At 43.5% G+C, this 26723-nt stretch overlaps 1 protein-coding gene across 3 annotated transcripts in view; it reads left to right on the forward strand.

Annotated features, from left to right (window-relative positions):
• The window catches only part of NFIB (nuclear factor I B), a 545046-nt gene that overhangs the window by 14517 nt on the left and 503806 nt on the right, over positions 1–26723 (forward strand). The gene's annotated exons all lie outside the window — the stretch shown is intronic.

A 26723-nucleotide genomic window follows, 5' to 3' on the forward strand; every position in this document is an offset into this window, starting at 1 on the left:
TGTCGGAGAATACACCGATGATATGATAACGACGCTTTTGCGCTCGTTCATCGTATCAAAAAGGTTTTACACAATACGACATCGCAAGTGACGCCGGATGTGTGTCACTTTCGATTTGACCCCACCGACATCGCACCTGCGATGTCGTAGTGTGCAAAGCCGCCCTAAGGGTAACCGTTAACTCACCTTCCTAGCACTTCTTGTTTCGGATAACTCCTGACTTGAAGTACCGTGGAATTCATCCAGGGAAGTCGCTACTGCCTTTTCTCCCCTTTTTGGCCCATTTGCCGGCAGCGTGGACCAAGTGAGATGGCTCCAGGCTCGATCCCTCTTATAGGCCCCCTCGTTGCTGCTGAGGCTCGGACTCTAGATGGTTGGTGAGGGACTTGTAATTCCCCTCACCGGCAGGTTTAGCAGATCAATAACTGGACGTCTACTCTAGGGACCTGTTCCCTGTGCATGCCTAGTCACCAGGAGTCCCTGTACTCGACCGACTGACTCCCTCAGCGTCTTTCTGACTGACTGACTGGTAACCGTTCTCCCCCGCTAATGGCTACTTCACATTCAGGGTCTGACGTCTGACTGTGTGCGCGCACCTGTGTCTCCTAGCAACCGCTGTGCTCCACTAACAGACTGGCTCACTCCCCTTCTTTCCTGACAGCCTCTGCAACCTTAGTTTCCAGCCCCTCCACTACACCCCTTGATGAGATGTGGAGGCAAGCCCCCTCTTGGGTCTGCCCAAGGGTCCCCTCTCAAGGTGTGGGAGACCTGGTTGCTATGTGTCTGTGCGTACACACCCTATTCCAGCCTTAGGATTACCTGGAAGCACTTCCCCAGCATGGGTGCAGTACTCAGTGGTGCCTGACCAGGTCAGGGACGCCACATCCTCATTGGGGCTCACAATTTCGAGTCCCTATCTGTATGTCTTTGGAGTTGTGGAGGAAACCCATACAAACACGGGGAGAACATACAAACTCCTTGCAGATGTTATCCTTGGTGGGATTTGAACTCAGGACCCCAAGGCTGCAGTACTAACCACTGAGCCACCATGCTACATTTGCATACTTACAGTGCCTTGTGAAAGTATTTGGCCCCCTTGAATTTTTCAACCTTTTCCCACATTTCAGGCTTCAAGCATAAAGATAAAAATGTTAATGTTATGGTGAAGAATCAACAACAAGTGGGACACAATTGTGAAATTGAACGAAATTTATTGCTTATTTTAAACTTTTGTAACAGAGAAAAAACTGAAAATTGGGGCGTGCAATAATATTCGGCCCCTTTACTTTCAGTGCAGCAAACTCACTCCAGAATTTCATTGAGGATCTCTGAATGATCCAATGTTGTCCTAAATGTCTGATGATGATAAATATAAGCCACCTGTGTGTAATCATATTAATACACCTGCTCTGTGATGGTCTCAGTGTTCTGGTTAAAGCACAGAGAGCATCATGAAGACCAAGGAAACAACAGGCAGGCCTGTGATACTGTTGTGGAGAAGTTTAAAGCCGGATTTGGTGTTACAAAATGATTTCCACAACTTTAAACATCTCAAGAAGCACTGTGCAAGCGATCATATTGAAATGGAAGGAGTATCATACCACTGCAAATCTACCAAGACCTGGCTGTCCCTCAAAAATTTCATCTCAAACAAGGAGAAGACTCATCAGAGATGCAGCCAAGGGGCCCATGATCACTCTGGATGAACTGCAGGGATAAACAGCTGAGGTGGGAGAGTCTGTCCATAGGACAACAATCAGTTGTACACTGCACAAATTTGGAATTATGGAAGAGTGGCAAGAAGAAAACCATTTCTCAAAGATATCCATAAAAAGTGTTGTTTAAAGTTTGCCACAAGCCACCTGGGAAACACACCAAACATGTGGAAGAAGGTGCTCTGGTCAGATGAAACCAAAATCAAACTTTTTGGGCACAATGCCAGACGATATGTTTCGCGTAAAAGCAACACAGCTCATCATCCTGAACACACCATCCCCACTGTCAAACTTGGTGGTGGCACCATCATGGTTTGGGCCTATTTTCTTAAGCAGGGACAGGGAAGATGGTTAAAATTGATGGGAAGATGGATGGAGCCAAATACAGGACATTCTTGAAGAAAACCTGTTGGAGTCTGCAAAAGACCTGAGACTGGGACGGAGATTTGTCTTCCAACAAGACAATGATCCAAAACATAAAGCAAAATCTACAATGGAATGGTTCACAAATAAATGTATCCAGGTGTTAGAATGGCCAAGTCAAAGTCCAGACCTAAGTCCAATCGAGAATCTGTGGAAAGAGCTGAAAACTGCTGTTCACAAACGCTCTCCATCCAACCTCACTCAGCTCGAGCTATTTGCAAAGGAAGACTGGGTGAGAATTTCAGCCTCTCGATGTGCAAAACTGATAAAGACATACCCCAAACGACTTTCAGCTGTAATCGCAGCAAAAGGTGGCGCTACAAAGTATTAACTTAAAGGGGCCAAATAATATTGCACGCCCCACTTTTCAGTTTATTATTTTTTATAAAAGTTTAAAATAAGCAATAAATTTTGTTCAACTTCACAACTGTGTCCCACTTGTTGATTCTTCACCATAAAATTTAAATTTTTTTACCTTTATGTTTCAAGCCTGAAATGTGGGAAAAGGTTGAAAAATTCAAGGGGGCCAATTACTTTCGCAAGGCACTGTACATATTTTCATTGATATACTAGAGTAGACACATTCATTTTTCCTGATAATTGAACTGAGAGAAGCCAGACAAGTCTAGTTGGCATGTGACAACAAGTATACAAATCACATACACATGGTCATGTGGCTAACCACTAGCATCGGCCATGCCAGGGAATTGTGACTGTACACAGATCACATGCTGTAACGATTTAGCAGGCTGCACTGACATATTTTGATTTCAGACTTGTGTCCCAAGCTTGGACAACCCCTTTAAATGTGCTGCGTTTCTCATTTATGAGTTTGATTTAGTCATCTTGTGGATTTAAGCTGTCACTCATTAGCAGTACATCATCATTATAGTACATATTAGTATTTTATAATATAAACTATATGTTTATCAGGAGTCTTCTGTCCTTATATGCAATTTTACTGCCAATCTCCAGGGGTTTTACTGTGCACTGACAAAATGGCTATGAATGTGAAGGATAACATTGGTGTAACTGAACTGCAAGTCCTTAATTGACCTCATCATCTGTGAGAAGCCTCTGCATCCATTCTCTGTCATACATGCTATGATTTACCCTACTGGAATGCAACTGGAATGCAAAGCAAAACTATACAGTACCCTAATCTTATATCTGCCTCTTTTCCTCATATAAGCAGTGGCCTAAATTGAGTAATGCCCGATATACCACTGCAGGGAAGACTTGCATACGAGAGAATGATTTCTGCATCAGACAGTACCCAGATGTTCACCAGATCACACATATGCACATATCAATTAATATATTATAATTTTTTAAATGCTATTTAACAGATGCCTCTTTAATGACAATCAACCTGATGGTGGGAATTTTTGGACTCTTGCCCGTATTTGTTCAGCTTTATGGTAGACATGCAGCTATCTCACTAATACCACTGAAACACTGATCCATTTTTGAACTGATCTGCCAATTGTTAGACAAAGCATCTACTTAAAAATGGCTGAATCCTCATTAACATATGTATATTCTCTCTACCGCTCCTCCGGATTTATGTAGGACTTCTGGCATTGAAAAAAAAACATAGCAAAAAAATAGAAGAGCTTCACCTTGTACAATATTAAAGGGAACCAAACATCAGCATTTTCCTATATAAGGTGCAGCCAGTGCAGTACTGGCACTATCAGGCACATTGTGTACATACCATTAGGGGGCAGCTCGGGTGTTTAGGCTGTGAAATTCAACTTTATAAAGTTTGAAAATTCATGCACTTTTTGATTGACGTGTGCACCTCGCTGCTCAAGAAAAAGGGACTTAGGGTGCCACATACCATGATAAATAGAGCCCAAATCATATTTCATGCAAATCAAAGAATTTTATTAATGACAAGAAATACATAGGGGTTATGGGGTAATATGTAACAACACTTATAAATGTCATAAGATCAGGAAATGAGGAGAGAAAAGAGGCACAGAAGGTTCCCTTAGAAGTAAAAAGAGGTGATAAACTATTATAATAAACCTGAATGGGTTCACCTAGTAAGAATGTGGAAATGCATCCCATATGACAGAAGTCATTACATAAAGTGCATAAGTGCTTAAATAAGGGATGAAAGTCACTCCAGAAGTGGAGAGCACTAAAACCACATAAAGGGGTACTCACCCATTAGGTAATTTAAATGAACGCTCCCCTACACTTTTCGCTAGGGCTTCATAAGGGGGGAAGAAAGAGTAGAGTCTGGAACCAGTGCCTATACACACACAGTGCAGGAGACGTGGTACTGTGCAGTGTGTATTTACAGGACATGAGAGGGGATAATGTGCAATGTACGGTATATATACAGTGCGGGAATAGTGGTACTGTGCAGTGTGTATTCACGGGGCATTAGGAGTGGAACTGTGCAGTGTATATACAGGACCAGGAGATGTGATACTGTGCAGTGTATATGTCGCGGGCGGTGAGGGGACGCTGCGCTCACCACGCTCGGGTCCGGCGCTGCTGCTACTGCTGCTCGGTGGCTCGAGCGGTGGGCCGGATCCGGGGACTCGAGCGGCGCTCCTCGCCCGTGAGTAAAAGGGGAATAGTTTTTGGGGTTTTTGGAAGTCGGTCCGTGACACCACTGCTGCTCTGGACGGGGAACCCGGGAGAGATGACAGGGAGCAGCCGAGATGTTTCTCTCCCCTCCGTGGGTAGGTGGTTTTGGTGGTCCCGGGGCCCGGTGATGGTGACTGGAAGGTGGATGGCACGGTTTGGTGAGGTGCAGGCGCAGGGGCAGCGCGGTGCTAGACGGCACGGTGGTACTCCCTCAGCCAATAACGTAGACCGAGTCTCTGGTAAAACAAACTGCTGGATGGACGGGTCCCGCAGCTGGCCGCGGTGGTCACTCCCGGTAGGTTGGCGGTGACTGTCTCTCCCTGCACCTGTGATGTGTTTTCGGCTCCGATGGCTTCCCACCAGTAACCCGCTCCCCAGCGGTGTATTTGCCAGAGGAGCCCCTTTTTGCCCGCAGGCTCTGGCCCTGGGAACTCTAGCTGTGGCGGAAGCTGTATTTCCCTTCACGGTTGAGCGGTTGCCTTCAATCGGGTCTTTGCTGCTGGGAAACCCCGGAGGTTCCCATCGCTGACGGATTTGACCGGTTTAGCGGCGACTCCAAGCCTGGTCGAGGTCCGTAGGCCCTGCCGAATGGTGCTGGCTTCTCTTCGCTCCCCGGTTCGGTACCGGCGGGCCACTGCCCGTCCCCAGTCCTTACGGTTATGTGTCAATCGGCCTCTCCTGCAGACGGTCACCACCGTCTGCCAACCTTGCTCTTGGGTGCCCGGGCCACGTACCCGGACATGGTCAGTCTGCTCTTGCTCCTCCACTAGCACTTCACTCAACTCCTGACTCCTACTGACTGCCTTCCTTTTCCCACCTCCAGGACTGTGAACTCCTCAGTGGGTGGGGCCAACCGCCTGGCTCCACCCCACCTGGTGTGGACATCAGCCCCTGGAGGGAGGCAACAAGGATTTGTGTGTGACTGATGTGCCTAACCGGGGTGTGGGGAGTGTTGTTGCAGTACCTGTGACATCCTGGCTTGTCCAGGGCGCCACATTCCCCCTTGGTTAAACGCAGACCGTCCGCGGGCTGCCCATCCATCACCGGTTTTATTTATTTATTTTTTTTGTAAAACTGTAAAAGATAGAAAAAGCATATAAAACATTAAACAATTGCATTTTCATGAATCTTCCCTTAACCGGAGGCACTTTCTTTAACGTTACTAACGGTACATTTGTATTAACAGTAACGGCTTCCGCTCTCCCCCGCCCAAACAACCTGGCCCTGATGCTGCCCCAAGAAGTGGGCAGCACCCCTTGCCCCAGTCCATCACCAGGCTGCCCGAGCGGGTATGGTCCCTTTCAGGGGACCAACGTCCATGGGGGACCCCTGACACCCGGAGGATCGCCACCGGTTACGGTAGTGGCGGGCCTGGGCCATCCCTTTCCTCCAGGCCCATCCTCCCAAATCAGCCTCTCCGGAGGCGGTCACGAGATAAAGCAAATACATTTACATGCCACAAGTTTGTGGTTGCCCTGCAAGTTCTCGGTCGTGTCCGTAAGCAGTTTCTTACGCAAATGGTGCAGAAAGTCCCTACGGGGACTAGTTGCCGGCAACGGCCGGTTCAATCACGGTTGCAAATCAGATAACATCTTCGGCTGATTACAGTCATTCATTTAACAGGTAACGGTACTGGTGGTCCCATCGGGGACAATGGTGCAATGGAGGGACCGCTGCCTCACTTCAGGTCCACCCCACAGACCGGGGGAGGAGGCTGGGCTGGTGCTTGGGGCCCCTGGCCTCCTCTCAGCCTAGCGTCCAGGGCAAACCAGCCCCTCTCCCCACAGTGCTGGGTATATGTGACGAGGTCACCGGGGAGCAGGTTGCGGCCCGGGTGGTCCTCCGGCAGGTGGTCATTCACGTCCCCTTGGGCTACAAAAACTTCGGCCTCCAGGCCCGGCTCAAAGATGAATCCATATCCCCTATGGACATCAAATCTCCTCACTTGCCCCTAATATCTCGGGCCCCGTACCCGGAAAGTGGCTCTGCGGAGGCTCTCCTTCTCCTGGATGGTGCGGGCTACCAGCTCCGCTTTCCTCTTCTCCCTCTCCGCAATCTCTCGGCCCAGCGGGGTCGGCTCCCTGTCCCAGTAAGGGGCTGCTGCGAGCCCCTGCGAGCGGGTTGGGCCCCCCGAGACTTCCTTTATGCTGCCCATTACTGGCATTCTGGGTGGAAGGTCCCGCGGTGTCATGGCCTGGGGTGCTGCCTCACAGCGACGACCCGGCGCAGCCTCAGCCGAGGCATGGGGGATGGGTACAGGGGTCCTCTCCCACTTGACCTCCGCCTCCTCCTGCACGGGACGGGCTGCCCAAGTCGGTACGGGACCAGGGACGGTAACTACATGTGCCTCCGGTATATCTCCGCTGACGGGCTTGGTCTTCGGCAGCTTCCAGGGAAGCGGTTCAGGGCGGCCACAGGCTTCGGCTGCAGATTGGTCCGCTTGGGCGGATAGGCAGGATACCGCTACCGGTTGCGGTGGTAGTGGGCCTAGTGGCGGGGCAGCAGCAGCCAACACGGGCAGTGGGGGAGGCAGCAGGGCGAGGGGGCGCAGACCGGGCCCCTCAGCCGCTACGACCGACCCGATAGGGATACAGGGGCGTGGGTCGCTTACCCGCTCTTCCAAAACTTCCTCCACCTCGTGTCTCCGTATGGCCGCCACCACATCCGCCATGTCGGCCTCCCACTCCTCCAAGAGGAGCTGCACGCGGATCTGCAGACGGCTACTCAGCTGGGCGGTCTGGACCTCCACCCACGCCACAGTGCTGGGCGCGGGGGCTACGGTGTTGCTGGTCGGACGGTGCATCATTGCAGCGGCCTCTTCCAGGAACCAAAGATGGCCACAGAGTCCTGGCGTCCCTGCTTTTATAGCCGCGGTCTACATGCGGCCGGACGCCATCCGTGCCCCCTTGGTTTCTTTCCAGCACCTCCTCTTCAGGGGCGGAGCTTCGGCTTTCGCGCCTCCACTGCTCGGGAAGACGCTCAAGCGAGGAACTTCTCGCGCCCAAGATGGTGGCCTCTGAACATTTTCGGCCGGACACCTCCGGCGGGACACAAGGCGCACTTCTACCAGGCGGCAGAACGGTAAGATCCTGTTCGTGACGCCAAGTTGTCGCAGGCGGGAAGGGGACGCTGCGCTCACCACGCTCGGGTCCGGCGCTGCTGCTACTGCTGCTTGGTGGCTCGAGTGGTGAGCCGGATCTGGGAACTCGAGCGGCGCTCCTCACCCGTGAGTGAAAGGGGAATAGTTTTTGGGGTTTTGGGAAGTCGGTCCGTGACGCCACTCGTGGTTGTGGTGAGGTTGGGACACCACCGCTGCTCTGGACGGGGATCCCGGGAGCGATGACAGGGAGCAGCCAAGATGTTTCTTTTCCCTCTGTGGGTAGGGGGTTTTGGTGGTCCCGGGGCCCGGTGATGGTGACTGGAAGGTGGATGGCGGGGTTTGGTGAGGTGCAGGGTCGCAGGGGCAGCGCGGTGCCAGACGGCACGGTGGTACTCACTCAGCCAATAACGTAGACGGAGTCTCTGGTAAAACAAACAGCTGGATGGATGGGTCCCACAGCCGGCTGCGGTGGTCACTCCCGGTAGGTTGGCGGTGACTGTCTCTCCCTGCACCTGTGATGTGTTTTCGGCTCCGATGGCTTCCCACCGGTAACCCGCTCCCCAGCGGTGTATTTGCCAGAGGAGCCCCTTTTTGCCCGCAGGATCTTGCCCTGGGAACTCTAGCTGTGGCGGTAGCTGTATTTCCCTTCACGGTTGAGCGGTTGCCTTCAATCGGGTCTTTGCTGTTGGAAAATCCCGGAGGTTCCCGTCGCTGACGGATTTGACTGGTTTAATGGCGACTCCAAGCCTGGTCGAGGTCCGTAGGCCCTGCCGAATGGTGCTGGCTTCTCTTCGCTCCCCGGTTCGGTACCGGCGGGCCACCGCCCGTCCCCGGTCCTTACGGTTATGCGTCAATCGGCCTTTCCTTCAGACGGTCACCACCGTCTGCCAACCTTGCTCTTGGGTGCCCGGGCCACGTACCCGGACACGGTCAGTCTGCTCTTGCTCCTCCACTACCACTTCACTCAACTCCTGACTCCTACTGGCTGCCTTCCTTTTCCCGCCTCCAGGACTGTGAATATGTGTGTATATATATATATATATACAGTACATATATATATATATATATATATATATATATATATAAATAAATAATACAGATATTAATAATAACTACACCCTGTCCTACAGGACAGGAGAAGTGATACTGTGCAGTGTATATATTCCAAGTAATACAGATACTGAGGATCACGCCCACAATGCATGATAAGAGCAGTGGTACAGTGCAGTGTATATTTATATATAGGGCAGAAGAAGTGGTAATGTGCAGTGTATATGTATAGAATAATATACATACTGAGAATTACAACCAGTATACAGGACAGGAGAAATTGTACTATGCAGTGTATATACTGTATATATTGAATAATACAGATACTGACCATTACACCCAGAATACATGATAGGAGAAGGGATACTGTGCAGTGTATATATACAGAGCAGGAGAAGTGGTCATGTGCATTGTATATGTATAGAATAATATACATACTGAGAATTACACCCAGAATACATACAGGACAGGTGTAGTGGTACTTTGGAGTATATAATTATGCCCATTGTACACAGCTCTCCACTATATACTGTAATTTAGCCCACATTATCCAGCTTCATACAATCTAATATATATAGCTGAGTGTATATGTGTGTGTGTGTGTGTGCATGTGTGTGTGTGTCTGTGTGTGTGTGTGTGTGTGTGTGTGTGTGGTTATGTATGTCAGCTAAAGGAAACCGCACCATCGCATTTACAATTATGAAATTTTGCACAGCCAACGCATTTGACTCAGGGAAGTTGTAGACTATGTTTTGAGGGAAATTTTTAACCCCACACTTTACAGTAATTCACCCCAAAACTACCTGCTTACTTATTGTTTGAATGTGTGAGGTAATATATTGACTGTTTTGAGAGTTAGCCCATATTCATCAAGTAGCCTATATCAACGAATCACAGCTCTGCTTCTATTTTGCTACATGTCATTAATAGCTGCTCTGATTGGTTACTATAGGCAACAAAGGATATTCCTAGTATAAAACAGCTTATGTGTCAGTTAATATGATTTCGGTGGTGAGAGGGGGAGTGGGAGGGTGGGAGCCTGGAAGAGAGACAGAAAGAGAGGGGGAGAATGGGAGAGAGGGAGAGAGAAAAAGAGAGAGGGAGAGTGGGGAGAGGAAGAATGGGAGAGAGGAAGAATGGGAGAGCGGCAGCGTGGGAGAGAGGGAGAGAGAGTGGGTGAGAGGGAGAATGAGAGAGACGGAGAGTGGGAGAGAGGGAGAATAAAACAGTGGCAGAGTGGGAGAGAGGGGGAGTGGGAGAGTAGAAAAAAGGGAGAGTGGAAGAGAGGGAGAGTTGAGAGATTGAGCACGGAAGAATGGGAGAGTGGCAGAGTGAGAGAGAGTGGGAGAGTGGGAGAGAAACAGAGAGAGAGAGAGAAAGAGGGAGAGTGGGGAAGCGATAAAGAGAGAGAGATAGAGATAGAGACTTAGTTACTATCCTGGGCAATGCTGGGTACTACAGCTAGTATACTACAGTATAGTTAGCAAAAGGCTAACAATGCTTTGAATGTTTGACCTTCAGACTCCATATCTCACCATCCACAACAGCTTTGAATGTCATTTTAAAGACAATCATTTTGGCTACCTCATACATAAATTTGACTTGCAACTATTTAAAATATGATCAATTATGTAGATTCTTGTTATGTCACTGCATTGTTACTGTTTTTCTCTTGGTATTTGAAAAATCTTTTCTTCCTGTATGCTACAAGTTACAACCTGTTCTCACATTCTCTAATAGAATAAAGTGTAAAGAAGATTTCCCAAGAAAAGAGAAAAAGCATAAACCAGCTCATTGATAGCAATCTCTTGGCCAAGAAACTTGCTAAAATGCATCATATGAGTGCACTGACAGTTGAAAGAATATGAAATGAAGTCTGCATATCTATTCAAAAGTCAAGAGATGGATGTCCAGGCAAAATATCTGAGTCAACAACTTGTCTCCTCACAAGATTTACCAGTTGTGATACGAAAAACATGACACTGGAGGTGGCTCGTATGCTTCGTAATAGAGACCTCACAAACATCCATGGATGCACCATGCAACACGTTAAACAAGTTTGGAATGGTGGCCCAAAAAAGGTGAAGAAACCTCAACTCAATATCGTCATAAGAAGTGTTGGCTTGAGTTTCAAAAAAGTAAGAAAAGTGGATAGTAGAAGTGTGGAAAGAGGTGATTTGGAGTGATGAGACGTAAGTCAATAAATTAGGCTCTGATGGGTGCAAATTGGTATCTAAGAAACAAGGGAAAAAGGGGCTAACAGATCAAGAAATTGAAGGCACTGTCAAGTTTGGTAGAGAAAGCCTGATGATATAGGGTTATTTCATAGCCAACGGAGTTGGATACTTAATCAGGCTCGATGGTGGTCTCAATGCTGAGCTAATGGTGAGTATCCTACAAGATGAGTTACTTCGTGACAAAGAAATGTTTCAATGACAATGAAGTAGAGGTGCTGGATTGGACCCCACAGTCCACAGGCTTGCAATCAATGAAACACTTGTGGGTAGAGTTGAAGAAAAAGCTCTATGCATAGCCAAATGAACTGACCAGTATGAACCAACATTGGAATCTCGTAGAAAAGACCTGACAATGCAGTAACATGACAAAAATATGCATAACTAATCATATGCTATATAGTTGTAAGTCAAATTTATGTATGCGATAGCCATGATGATTATCTATAAATTGATGGTAGTCTCGCGTTCAAAGTTCTAATGGATGGTTAGATATGGAGCCTGAAAGTCAAAAGTTCAAAACATTGTTAACCTTTTGCTCATTGTTGTATATAAAAGTAACATGTACCTCTGTCAGAGGCAAACATGCATATTAATGTCAGGAATAAAGTATGCCAATCCATACTTCAGCCAATTCTTTTGCTAACAACCATACACAAGTGTGCTCATTCAGGCAACCGATCTTGTGTTCTCCGTGAGTAAACTGCCGGCATTTCTGCCTGTAGCTTTTTCTCAGGATAACAAAGTGATCGGCAGTGTGAAATTGGACAAAAACTATCAACATTACCCCGGAAGATCATTTGGCCACCACCCCCATACTCATGTCAGCTGAATCTGTTTATATTGATGTGTTTTGTGGACAATAGTTCAATGTGTGTAGGGGGCCTTAACACCAATCACCTGAAGAACTTTTCAGAACTGTGAAATATCAAGCTTATGTCTTGGACAAGGTTATCTTTTCCAAAATCCATACCAAGGATTAGAGATTGGTTCTACAGACAGTGCTGCTTTCATTTCCAACCATTAATTGAAGAGGAAGCCTACAGAATAGCTCAATATGATTTCTTCTAGTGAGAACAGTTGTGTGTCAACAGTTATCTCAACAGCTGCATGAGAACTCTTTTTACTGGACCTTAGGCTTACATTTTGACCAGTAATTTGCTCTCTCAGATCTTTATATCTTGCATTGTTGAAAGGATTATTGTAATAATAATATTGTATTAAAGGGAACCTGTCACCACTTTTTTGGGCTATAAGCTGTGTCCACCACCACCGGGCTCTTATATACAGCATTCTAACATGCTGTATATAAGAGCCCAGGCTGGGGGTATAACATAAAAAACACTTTATAATACTTACCTAACGGTCGCGCTGTGGGCCTTATGGGCATCTCCATTGTCCGGTGTCGGCGCCGCCTCTTTTGGCCATCATTGTTCTCCTCTCTAGCCGCGGTGCATAACGGGTCCAACGTCAAACACACTCGCCGGCATTAAGGTCCTGAGCGAGTGTGTATGACGTAGCAGCGTCATGTACCCAGGCTTCAGAAAGAGGACGAAGATGGCCGAAAGAGGAGGTGCCGACACCGGACAACGGAGACGCCCATAAGGCCCACAGCGCGACCGTTAGGTAAGCATTATAAAGTGTTTTTTATGGTTTGCCCCTGGCCTGGTAGTACTGGCCGCAGCTTATAGGCCAAAAAAGTGGTGACAGGTTCCCTTTAAGAAGTCCATATTATACTATAATATCAGGATATTGGCTCCTGAAAGTGATGAATTAAGTAAGTCTATGTTCACATTGCTTTTGGGCTGTACAGTTGGCAAAGGTTTGAAGAGTGCCACCAACTGTATGGTGCAATTCTTTGGAATTGTTATCCTATATATTTATGTTTGTCGTTGACCACATATTTTTTGTTCTTGTCTATACTGTAGTTTTGTTGGAATACATAGTCTATCATGCTATTCATAACATTTAAAAAAAGATTACTAATCAATGGCGTAACCTGAAGCTTGTAGGCTAAACACAAAATCTCCAACTCTCTAAGTATCACATTATGGCTCCAAGGGGCTTTTTAGTCCCCATGGACTCTAGAGCCTGGGTATAACTGCAGTCCGTGCCCGTACTATACAGTCATATGAAAAAGTTTGGGCACCCCTATTAATGTTAACCATTTTTCTTTATAACAATTTGGGTTTTTGCAACAGCTATTTCAGTTTCATATATGTAAGAACTGATGGACTGAGTAATATTTCTGGATTGAAATGAGGTTTATTGTACTTACAGAAAATGTGCAATCTGCATTTAAACAAAATTTGACCGATGCAAAAGTATGGGCACCCTTATCAATTTCTTGATTTGAACACTCCTAACTACTTTTTACTGACTTACTAAAGCACTAAATTGGTTTTGTAACCTCATTGAGCTTTGAACATCATAGGCAGGTGTATCCAATCATGAGAAAAGGTATTTTAGGTGACCACTTGCAAGTTTTTCTCCTATTTGAATCTCTTATGAAGAGTGACATCATGGGCTCCTCAAAACAACTCTCAAATGATCTGAAAACAAAGATTATTCAACATAGTTGTTCAGGGGAAGGATACAAAAAGTTGTCTCAGAGATTTAAACTGTCAGTTTCCACTGTGAGGAACATAGTAAGGAAATGAAAGAACACAGGTACAGTTCTTGTTAAGCCCAGAAGTGGCAGGCCAAGAAAAATATCAGAAAGGCAGAGAAGAAGAATGGTGAGAACAGTCAAGGACAATCCACAGACCACCTCCAAAGACCTGCAGCATCATCTTGCTGCAGATGGTGTCAATGTGCATCGGTCAACAATACAGCACACGTTGCACAAGGAGAAGCTGTATGGGAGAGTGATGCGAAAGAAGCCGTTTCTGCAAGTACGCCACAAACCGAGTCTCCTGAGGTATGCAAAAGCACATTTGGACAAGCCAGTTACATTTTGGAAGAAGATCCTGTGGACTGATGAAACAAAGATTGAATTGTTTGGTTATACAAAAACGCGTTATCCATGGAGGCAAAAAAACACGGCATTCCAAGAAAAGCACTTGCTACCCCCCAGTAAACTTTGGTGGAGGTTCCATCATGCTTTGGGGCTGTGTGGTCAATGCATGCACCGGGAATCTTGTTAAAGTTGAAAGTCACATGGATTTAACTCAGTATCAGCAGATTCTTGACAATAATGTGCAAGAATCAGTGACGAAGTTGAAGTTACGCAGGGGATGGATATTTCAGCAAGACAATGATCCAAAACACTGCTCCAAATCTACTCAGGCATTCATGCATAGGAACAATTGCAATGTTCTGGAATGGTCATTCCGGTCCCAAGACCTGAATATCATTGAAAATCTGTGGGATGATTTGAAGCGGGCTGTCCATGCTCGGTGACCATCAAACTTAACTAAACTGGAATTGTTTTGTAAACAGGAATGGTCAAATATACCTTCATCCAGGATCCAGGAGCTCATTAAAAGCTACAGGAAGCGACTAGAGGCTGTGATTTTTGCAAAAGGAGGATCTACAAAATATTAATGTCACTTTTATGTTGAGGTGCCCATACTTTTGCACCGGTCAAATTTTGTTTAAATGCAGATTGCACATTTTCTGTAAGTACAATAAACCTCATTTCAATCCAGAAATATTACTCAGTCCATCAGTTCTTAGATATATGAAACTGAAATAACTGTTGCAAAAACCCACATTAATAGGGGTGCCCAAACTTTTTCATATGACTGTAATTACACTCCTGTTACATATGCATATTACAATAGAAATCTATGGACAAATTAAATGTATATGTGAGAAAATGTATAGTGCAAGGTTTAATTTTTGTATTTATGACACTGGCGTAAATATAAATATATTTCATGCAACTACTATATCACATACAAAGAATATTTGATCATTTACATCCTAAACCTGAAATTTTAGAAATAAAATCTTTCTCGTGTAAGCTTTCAGATTCCTACGGTAACTCTCTGTAGGATTTACTGGGTCAATAAATCTAGTGAAATCAAGTACCCCATTTATCTACCTTATCTTGTTTTAACCCGCTTTAATAAAAGAAAAAAATCAATATAAAGTCGACTTTTCCACAAGTAAAGATAAAACGGACTGTTCATTGTTTAAGCAGGACTCGCCATGTGGCTCCCACTTAAGCATCACATTTGCCCGCGTCTCACCAATGAATTTCTAATTAACTTGTTACATGGATCTCGTAATCAGAACGTCTGGTTAGTGGTATCAGGCTTTTCTTTTAGGAACTGTGGCCTATATTTTAACCCCAATAATGAGCTTTCACAGTGTGACGGCTGTGTAGAGATTAACATATGTTACAGCAGGTTAATATACACTAGACTGAGTAATAATTCATGCAGAAAATAATAACGAGTTCATTGCTGAGGTCAAAATGTTACTTAAAACATTGATTTAAATGAAAGTCCATAAACCTCAACATTACTAATTAATGAACATTCATTTAACATATCTCTCACACATATTAAAGTAGCCCAGAGTACCGGTTTACTAGAATGACCCTTCTTACACCAATAGAAACCTTTAATTAATAATGCTTATCTTGCTCCTGATGAACAAGATTACCAGGATTAGTTTAGACTTCATCATATTACAATTTTTACCATTTTACAATCACGGAGTCCCAAATGTTCAACAGATTTCATATTAATTGTGTGCCCGTCCTCATAATTAAATCTTCTTATTTCCCACATTAAAAGTTTCTGCTGTTTAAGTTTGCTAGATAAGGCAAAATTCTGGGCTATATTCTGAAAAGATCTATTTTTGGAGCACCTATAGGTTATTATTATTCTTATGTATTATTATTGCGCTATTTATTCCATGGCACTTTACATGTGAAAAGGGGCATACAAAGATGAGTATAATAATCAAGAGCAATAGAAACTACAGACAACAAGACTACAAGACTTAGGAGAGGATACAGTAGGTGACGGTAGAGCTGGTCACGTGATAGTACTGTGGACTTAGGTTACGGCAAATTGTAGGCTTGCCGGAAGAGGTGCGTCTTTAGGTTCCTTTTGAAGGTTTCTGCAGTAGGCAAGAGTCTGATGTTGGGGCAGAGAGTTCCAGAATATGGGGGAAGTGTGGGAGAAGTCTATGCTATTGTGGTAAAAGGAGATAAGACGAGATGTGTATATATATACATATATATATATATATATATACATATATATGTATATACATATATTATTAAGAGGGGATTAGAGAAGGAGATTTTTTGATGATCGGAGGTTGCGTGCAGGCAAGTCCTGGGAGCCAGGTCACAGATGTATGGAGGGGACAGGTTGCAGATGACTTTGTATGTCATGGTTAGTGTTTTGAAATGGAGTCTTTGGACAATGGGGAGCCAGTGAAGAGATTGACAGAGAGGAGAGGCTACAGAGCAGGAGGTTGCAGTAGTCAAGGCGGTAGATGATGAGGGTATGCACTAGTGTTTTTTAAGATTTCTGGTCAAGGTTGTGGTTATAGATGTTCTGATAATACAAAATTATGATGATAATAAAATTAACACAAATTTTAAACTAAAGATAAAATAAATTGAAATGCCAGAATTGCCTATTTTCAATTGCTGCAGTTTGCCCAAAAATTCAGTGAAATGTGATCAAAATATTATATGTATGTCAAATTGGTGACAGTAAAAATGTCAGATTATCGTGGAAAAAGACAAACCCTCACATGAATCCATCAACGGAAAAATAAAATGTTACAGTATAAGTAAATGGCTGTTAAATACTTAAATATAACCTTAATCACTAAAATATAAAAATTGCACAAGTTTAACAGCTCCATAATTGTATTAACTTGAAGAATCAATGTAACCAGGTGATTTTTACAACATGGTGAATCTCGTAAAAACAAAACCCAAAAAACAATGTGGAATTGCTATTTTTTTAACATTTCACTGCACTTGAAATTTTTTTTTCTGTACAATCTTTCATAAATAGTCTCATTCAAACTACAACTCATTTCACACAAAAAAAACAAGTCCTCATATGGCAATATTGACAGAAAAATAGAAAAGCTATGACTCTTGAAGGAAAGTGAGGAAAAACAAAAGTGCAAAACTTAAAAGTCATCCTGTCATGAAGAGGTTAAATAGATTGCCCCAGAATTGACAATTATCACCTAATGACAGGACTTGTGATAATAATTTTATTGTTGGGGTTCCCTACCAATCACCAGAATGGGAGACAATATTTGAATGGAATGGCAGTTGACTATGTACAGGGGTGTACCAAACACCATCACAGAGATTGTGATCACGAATGGGCATGGGGGAATAGGGGCCCCGCAGACCCCAGTGCCTGCTTCAGCTGGATGTGTGTACGACGGCAAACATCTAGCTGAAATGCATTGCAGCACATACACCCGTTGAGTCCCTGCGCTGCAATACAAGCTATTAGCCAAATAGTGGCTGACAGGTGATGTCGGTGTTCTTATGATTGGGGATGAATGACAGTGACGTTATGCAAAATGGCATGCACGCTGATGGCAGCTGCCAAACACTGTGTGCTGCCTACAAAGCACACTGCACGGTGTGGGAGAAGAGGGAGGTAAGTAGATACTGTATGTTTTTGGGGGGTTTGTGCATTAGAGACAGACCCAGGACTGTATATGCCAGGACGGGGCCAAGGGTAAGGAAATATACCAGGATGGATAACATTTATACCATGATGGGCCCAAAATTAGGAGGAGATGGTGACCCCTGACCAAACCTACTACTGGCCCCTGGCCTCCCTTACCTCCCTATATACAGTGCCTACAAGTAGTATTCAACCCCCTGCAGATTTAGCAGGTTTGATAAGATGCAAATAAGTTAGAGCCTGCAAACTTCAAACAAGAGCAGGATTTATTAATAGATGCATAAATCTTACAAACCAACAAGTTATGTTGCTCAGTTAAATTTTAATAAATTTTCAACATAAAAGTGTGGGTAAATTATTATTCAACCCCTAGGTTTAATATTTTGTGGAATAACCCTTGTTTGCAATTACAGCTAATAATCGTCTTTTATAAGACCTGCTCAGGCCGGCACAGGTCTCTGGAGTTATCTTGGCCCACTCCTCCATGCAGATCTTCTCCAAGTTATCAAGGTTCTTTGGGTGTCTCATGTGGACTTTAATCTTGAGCTCCTTCCACAAGTTTTCAATTGGGTTAAGGTCAGGAGACTGACTAGGCCACTGCAACACCTTGATTTTTTCCCTCTTGAACCAGGCCTTGGTTTTCTTGGCTGTGTGCTTTGGGTCGTTGTCTTGTTGGAAGATGAAATGACGACCCATCTTAAGATCCTTGATGGAGGAGCGGAGGTTCTTGGCCAAAATCTCCAGGTAGGCCGTGCTATCCATCTTCCCATGGATGCGGACCAGATGGCCAGGCCCCTTGGCTGAGAAACAGCCCCACAGCATGATGCTGCCACCACCATGCTTGACTGTAGGGATGGTATTCTTGGGGTCGTATGCAGTGCCATCCAGTCTCCAAACGTCACGTGTGTGGTTGGCACCAAACATCTCGATCTTGGTCTCATCAGACCAGAGAACCTTGAACCAGTCTGTCTCAGAGTCCTCCAAGTGATCATGAGCAAACTGTAGACGAGCTTTGACATGACGCTTTGAAAGTAAAGGTACCTTACGGGCTCGTCTGGAACGGAGACCATTGCGGTGGAGTACGTTACTTATGGTATTGACTGAAACCAATGTCCCCACTGCCATGAGATCTTCCCGGAGCTCCTTCCTTGTTGTCCTTGGGTTAGCCTTGACTCTTTGGACAAGCCTGGCCTCGGCACGGGTGGAAACTTTCAAAGGCTGTCCAGGCCGTGGAAGGCTAGCGGTAGTTCCATAAGCCTTCCACTTCCGGATGACGCTCCCATCAGTGGAGACAGGTAGGCCCAACTCCTTGGAAAGGGTTTTGTACCCCTTGCCAGCCTTGTGACCCTCCACGATCTTGTCTCTGATGGCCTTGGAATGCTCCTTTGTCTTTCCCATGTTGACCAAGTATGAGTGCTGTTCACAAGTTTGGGGAGGGTCTTAATTAGTCAGAAAAAGGCTGGAAAAAGAGATAATTAATCCAAACATGTGAAGCTCATTGTTCTTTGTGCCTGAAATACTTCTTAATACTTTAGGGGAACCAAACAGAATTCTGGTGGTTTGAGGGGTTGAATAATAAATGACCCTCTGAATAAACTTTTCACAATTTAAAAAAAAAATAAAAAAAGAAATAACATTCTTTTTTGCTGCAGTGCATTTCACACTTCCAGGCTGATCTACAGTCCAAATGTTACAATGCCAAGATAATTCCGAATGTGTAAACCTGCTAAATCTGCAGGGGGTTGAATACTACTTGTAGGCACTGTAGGTTCCGCACCTATGCGCTGAGCCAGACACCTGACCCTTCAGACGAGAAAGCTGTGGAAAGAAAGCGCATATAGGATCTTACCCCAGTATATAAGGGGTGGGAGCAGGGTGAAACTACTCACCAGATATCGTTGGGAAAGTCACAACAACTGTAGTCGCATGTAGAATTTGATCAAAGGCTGCAGCCACCCAAAAACGGCAGACAACAGAGAGCATGAGAGAGGGGTGTTCAATACTGCACCAAAAGATCACTGGAACAGATGTTTAGGTTAATGTATCTTTATTTTCATCCAGATCTACGCATTTCAGGAGCCACTGCCCCCTTCCTCAGGACCGTCAGGAAAGACAAACATCAAATCCCTGTTTGATGTTTGATGTTTGTCTTTCCTGACGGTCCTGAGGAAGGGGGCAGTGGCTCCTGAAACACGTAGACCTGGATGAAAATAAAGATACATTAATCTAAACATCTGTTCCAGTGATCTTTTGACGCAGTATTGAACACCCCTCTCTCATGCTCTCTGTTAGACACCTGACCCTGAAATAGGCCCATGTTAAGGAACGGATGGGATGAGCACATTGTCAAACCTACTAAGCTCTAATAGAACACACAGGGAATATACATAGGGGAAAATAAATAAATAAATAATCTCCAGATGACTCAGGGAGAGGAACTGCAACAACAACAAAGTTTCTCCAGATCAATACAAGCTGACTGCTTGCACTGAAGACTTGTTAAGGGTATCAGACCTATCACCAGCACAGAGTAAAGAGAATGAGGGTATTTAAAGACATAAAGGAAAATGTTGAAGATTAACAGCTGCAAAGGTGAGGAAATCAGCAAGGTCCTAAAGAGAAAGCGATAAACCTCAATCATGAAAAAAAGAGAAAGTCAAAGAGCAGCTTGTGTAGCCAAATTCTGCGACATTCCACAGCCGGAAACTACAGGACTGTCTGTCAAACGTGACACACCCATGCCGCCCAGTTCTCCATGCCTCTTATTTTTCTCTTACCCTGTTGCACACATCTTCTTCACTCCAGCCCATGGCTTTCAACTCATCCCGGCCTTTGATGTCAATGTGTGATATGCTTTCACTGTGCACACTGGAATGTTACAACATGTTTCGCCTGAGTAACGGCATGGCGAGGGGAGAGGATTGAGATCTGATCAAACACAATGACCTGGAGGATAATACAAAAGAGGATGTGGGTGATGGTGCAAGGGTCAAAAAAGAGGAACAGAGAACCAAAACACAGGCTATGATGGCAGTGGAATAGGTGAGGAGTGAAATATTATTTTTTTTTCTTTTAACATCCCACATTTATTATGTTCTAGGGTCAAGATAGAACCAAGAGCTTAATAAGGAGTATTCAATTTGCAGGAAATAACCTCAATACAAATCAAATTTCCCTAAACTTTTTTCCAGATTTGTTGAACTCTAATCTTGTCAGATTCGATTATCTCTAATTAATTATATACTCATGCTCCATTCTTTAGAAATCAAATTATAACATGCATTATACCATCATTATCAAAAATGTATTTTCTCATTACACTGCGTAAATGTTATGATAGCAAAGGATAATGTCAGCAAGAATGCTTTGAAGATCCCTGCTGAGTGATTTACCCAGACTCAGTCCTTCAGGATGTCGAGACTAAGCAAAAACTCTCAAATCTCTATTGATTTTCCACAGGCTTTTAGGCTCCATTTTCTCTTCCATAGAAAGTGAACATACATTGCCTGAGTCAGAAGTGGAGGACAACTTAGTGGAAGTAAACATGGCCCTGGGAGATAGAGTCTGAGTTATTCATACAAGTAAATTGATCATGCTATTCACACTAGTTTTATGGGGGAGGAAAAGTTATACATTATTATTAGGGATGATTGAATACCTCAAATATTCGGCTTCGCGAATATTTTCCGAACAGGTCGTCGCTCTTTGACTATTTGCAAATATTCGATGCGCAATGTAAGTCTATGAGAAACCCGTATATATCAACTATTCAGAACTATTCGGGCTTCCCATAGACTTACATTGCGCATTGAATATTCTCATAGCGGCGACCTATTCAGAAAATATTCGCGAAGCCAGATATTTAAGGTATTCGATCATCCCTAATTATTATGCATGTTTGTTTTGAACAAAATAATTACTTTTTCCAATGTTATGCAGCGCTTGCCATTTTTAAAAAATTGGACAGTGGGTTGGGCCATCTGTATATATGTTACTGTCCTGCTACAAGAAAACCCATGGTGGTGGTCAATATATAGTGCTGGTAAATATCTGCATTAGTTACTTGATCCCCTGGAACTGGAATGGAGGAGTGTGTGCTACAGCCCATCAGATCCCTCTGGGATATTTATATTAACATTAGCATAAAAATAAAACATGGTTGATCTAACCATGAACCAAATAGATGGCTTGCCAGTTCCCACATCAAGGCAACTTAATTCTATAATTTTTACTTCCTTAATCAAAACAAATGTAATTTGCTAATTAAATGCACTTAGGAATTTATTTAAAAAGACATTTTCTTTGGTTATGTTTTTTCCCGGACAACCCCTTTTACCTCTTTAAAACATATGACGTAAACTTGCGTTATATATTGTGTCCCTGAATTTGATGCGGGCTCGCACGCTGATCCCACATCTTTCCCAGTAGATGATTTAAATACCCATCATGTGCCTTTAACAGGCTCAAATGGAGCTGAGCTCAGCACACAGCTGTTAATCTGTTAAATGCCTCTGGCAATCTCTAACAATGGGATTAACATGCAACAGCTGGAAGGTGCATTATTCCATGTGCCTATCAAGGCACCTGTGATGTGATCACGGGCTGCTGATGCGCTACCATAACAAAAAAGGATCTGCTTAAGATCCAACAGGTGATCGGCTCTCCACCCTCAAACTTTGGTGCATGTGGAAAGCACTCCACGAAAGATGAAAAAGAACCCAGCACTCAAATATATTAAATCCATTTTCTTGCTTTATTCACCCCTTGAACAGCTGTCTTTCAAGGGTCTGCTTAAGACCCCCAATCCTGTCACTATGATACTTCTGTAAAAACCAGCATTTGTATTAGCTGCCGTTCATAGGAGATCGTGACCTCTGCTATACAGCGCAGCTTCAAGTCCCTTAGGCCCGTTTCACACGTCAGTGAAAAACAGTGACGTTTTTCACTGGCGTGTAAAACACGCACATGTCCCTGCGTGTGCCGTGATTCACGTGGGTTGTCTAAGTGCAATCCGGGCTCCATTCTCCGTGGCCCGTGATTGGACTTAGAAAACAACTCACCTGCGCCCGCTCCCGCTGTCCATGGTGCTGATCGCTCCCGCGGTGCAGCATCCGGCCGGCGGTGACCCCCGCAGCAGCTGCTTCCGGGTCGGCTGTGTCGCGCATCATGAATATACGCAATAGTAATGAGCCGGCTCAGAAGCAGCAGGCTGCACGGGCTGCAGAGGACATCGCTGGACGCCGGGTGAGTTAAAATGATTTTTATTTTAAAAGCACGTTTTTTTCTGGCACATGTTTCACGGACCACACCACTGCGTGGTCCGTGGAACATCAGTAATGCCAGAAAAAAATGGACATGTCTCCGTGCGGCAATCACGCACACGCGGGTACGCCGCACGGAGACACGTGCAGTGAAAAATCACTGACGTGTGAGCAGACCCATTTATTATAATGGGTCTGCGTATGTCAGTGATTCTGGTACGTTTTAAAAAAAAGCACAAATGTCCCAGAATCACTGACGTGTGAAAGGGGCCTTAAGGGGATTATTAAAGACAGTAAAAAAGTAAAAAGAAAAGATTTTAAAAATATGAAAAAAAAATTAAAAAACACAGAAAGACAAATAATCCCTTTTAAAAATAAAACGATTAAAAAAAGATAACAAATACAAATTATTGGTATCACTGAGCTCTTTAAAGTCTGAACGATGATAATCTAAAATAAATTAATCTGATTAGTAAACAGCATAAGAAAATAAACTGAAATGCTAGGATTATGTTTATTTGGCCACCATAACATTGCAAAACAATTCAACAAGCGGCGATCAAAACATTGTATCTACCCCAAGATAGTTTAAGTAAAAATATCAGCCGAGGGTGCAAAAAATAAGTCCTCACCCAGCTCCATATCCACAAAAATTGAAATTGTTACAGGTCTCAAAAAATGACAACAGTAGCAAATTTTGTTTTTTTTACAAACTTACGCTCTTTTTTCACCACTTAAATAAAAATAAATAAAATAATAAATAATAAAAAAATGCAAGTTTGCAAACTATATAATTGGGCTGACTTGGAAAATCGTATTGCCAGGTCAGTTTTAACCCCTTCACCTTCGGCCGATTTTCCATTTTTCCGTTTGTTTGTTTTTTGCTACCCTGCTTCCGAAAGCCTTAACTGTTTATATTTCTGTCAATCTTGCCAGATAAGGGCTTATTTTTTGCAGGACAAGTTGTACTTTTAAATGAAACAAATTCCAAGTGCGGAAAATTTGCAAAAAAAATACGATTGCACAATGGTTTTTGGGATATTTTATTCACTGTGTTCACTATATGGTAAAACAGATATGTTAATGTGATTCCTCAGATCAGTACGAGTTTGTAGACACCAAACATGTATAGGTTTACCTTTATCTAAGGGGTTAAAAAAAAATTCACATGTTTGTCCAAGAAAAGTGGCGCACTTTTTGCGCCATTTTCTGAAGCCCATAGCATTCTTATTTTTTGGAATATGAGGCTCAGTGATGGCTTATTTTTTTGCATTTTGAACTGATGTTTTAAACAGTACCATTTTTGCTTAGTTGCTACCTTTTCATTGCCTGTTATTGCATTTTGCGCACAATTTATGGCGACCAATAAACGTAATTTTGGCACTTGGAATTTTTAATTGATTTTATATTTTGAATAAACAGGGTGATACCAAATATGTGTATATTTTTTATTTTTTATCACTTTAATTTTCAGTGGGGCGAATGGGGGGATGATTTGAACTTTTTTTTTTTTTTTTAATATTTTTTTAAAACTTTTTTTTACTTTTTTTATTTTATTTACTAGTCCCCCTAGAGGGCTATAAGGATCAGCAGTCTGATCACTTGTTCATTTCTCCTGATCATAGCTGCACAGCTCAGGCCAGGAAAACTGCTACGCTCCTCTTACAGCCCGCACTCCAGTAACATTGATTGAAAAATAAAAAAGTTATAACTCTTAGAAGAAGGGGAGCAAAGAAAAAAAAACAAAACACGGAAAATGAAAAATTGCATGGGTTAAGGGGGTTAAAATGCCAAACTAAAAACAAGCCCTAATAAAACCCCCAAAACAAGCCCTTGATACAAAATTTAAAAGTTACAGCTCTCCAAATATGGTGATAAATAAACAAATTAATTTTTTCAAAAATATGTTTTTTAGTGTGTAAAAGTAGCAAAGTATAAAAAAAGTTATATAACTTTGGTATCGCTGTAATTATACTGATCTGAGGGATAAATTGGCCTTATCACTTTGAACAGCGCAAAATTATAAATAAATAAAAACAATAAGTACATTTCTGCAATCAAAAAATGTTATATGCCACAAAGGATACCCAAAAAATTTTCAACTTTTTGCGCAAAAAATATTCCCCCATATAGTCCTGTTCGCCAAAAAAATTTTAGCTCTCAGAACATGGTAACAGAAAATCTGTTTATTATGAAAAATATTTTTACTGTGATAGCAGCAAAACCTAAAAAAAACAATATAAATCTGGTATCCCTTTAATAGCGCCGACCTGAAGAATGAATCTGTCATATTCCCAATACAGCATGGTGAACTGCAAAAATAAAAATAAGAAATATTGTTGTACTGCTCTCTATTTGTTTATTCTACCTCCCACAAATTGGAATAATAATCACATTTATCCTGTGCTCTACACTGATTGCTGACATGGGGGTTTCCTTGTAAATCACAGAAACTGCAATTCAGAGAATACTCCCTATAAAACCACTCACTGTAGTGAGGCAGATGGAGTCACTCTGGACTCCGTCTTGTCTTTGTTCTGGCTATGTCCCATTATTTTAGGCATCTTTTTAACGCACAAGTCTGTTTCACCACAGTTGTGTGCACAACTAAAAAGATGGACATCACTGGAACAGACGCCAAATAGAGTGAATTGTCTCCATCTGACTCTACATTGAGAGTATTGCATCTGAATTGCATTTTTGGGGGATTTTTATTATTATTATTATTATTTATTATTATAGCGCCATTTATTCCATGGCGCTTTACAAGTGAAAGGGTATACGTACAACAATCATTAACAGTACATAACAGACTGGTACAGGAGGAGAGAGGACCCTGCCCGCGAGGGCTTACAGTCTACAGGGAATGGGTGATGGTACAATAGGTGAGGACAGAGCTGGTTGCGCAGTGGTCTACTGGACTGAGGGCTGTTGTAGGTTGTAGGCTTGTTGGAAGAGGTGGGTCTTGAGGTTCCTCTTGAAGCTTTCCACTTGAAGATTTAGACAGAAACCCCCACAGAAGTGCTTATCGCAGAATACATGAATGTGATCACAGCCTTATACTGAAAGCTATCAAAAAACATTCTGTACCCCAAAATGTTACTAATAAAAGTCCTAACATTCCACAAAAAACCTGACCCCACTTAGGTCCGTCATCTGTCACTGGAAAAATCGGGTCTCCCACATTACTGGTAGAACAAAGACCCTGGAAAAACGACATGGCTCTCTCCCCTTCAAAACAAATCCAGTGAAATCTATGCTCCCAAATCCAAATGTCCCCCTACTTCATAGACTCCCCGTGCCTAAACCACAGTAAGAGGCCACATGTTTGACATTATTTCCCTATTGTTATCAAATTCTGTGGAGTATTTGTGGGTTCAAAATGCTCCTGGATAAAATCTTTGCGGGATGTCGTTTCCAAAACGGGGTCACTTGTGAAAGGTTTTTGCTGTTTAAGTACTTTAAGGGCCCTGCAAAGGCAACATGGTGCCCACAATCTATTTCAGCCAAATTTGTGTTCCAAAATTCAATGTGCGCTCTTTCCCTTCCAAGCCCTGCTGTTTGCACAAACAGAGTTTTCTGACCACATATGGGGTATGAGCGCGCTCAGAAGAAACTGAGTAACGCATTTTTGGGGGTCCAATTTCTTGTGCTGTCCAGTGAAAAAGTGAAAAAATTGGGGCGAATCAACATTTTAGAGG

Source organism: Anomaloglossus baeobatrachus, chromosome 1, assembly GCF_048569485.1.
Source record: "Anomaloglossus baeobatrachus isolate aAnoBae1 chromosome 1, aAnoBae1.hap1, whole genome shotgun sequence".
Classification (NCBI taxonomy): domain Eukaryota; kingdom Metazoa; phylum Chordata; class Amphibia; order Anura; family Aromobatidae; genus Anomaloglossus; species Anomaloglossus baeobatrachus.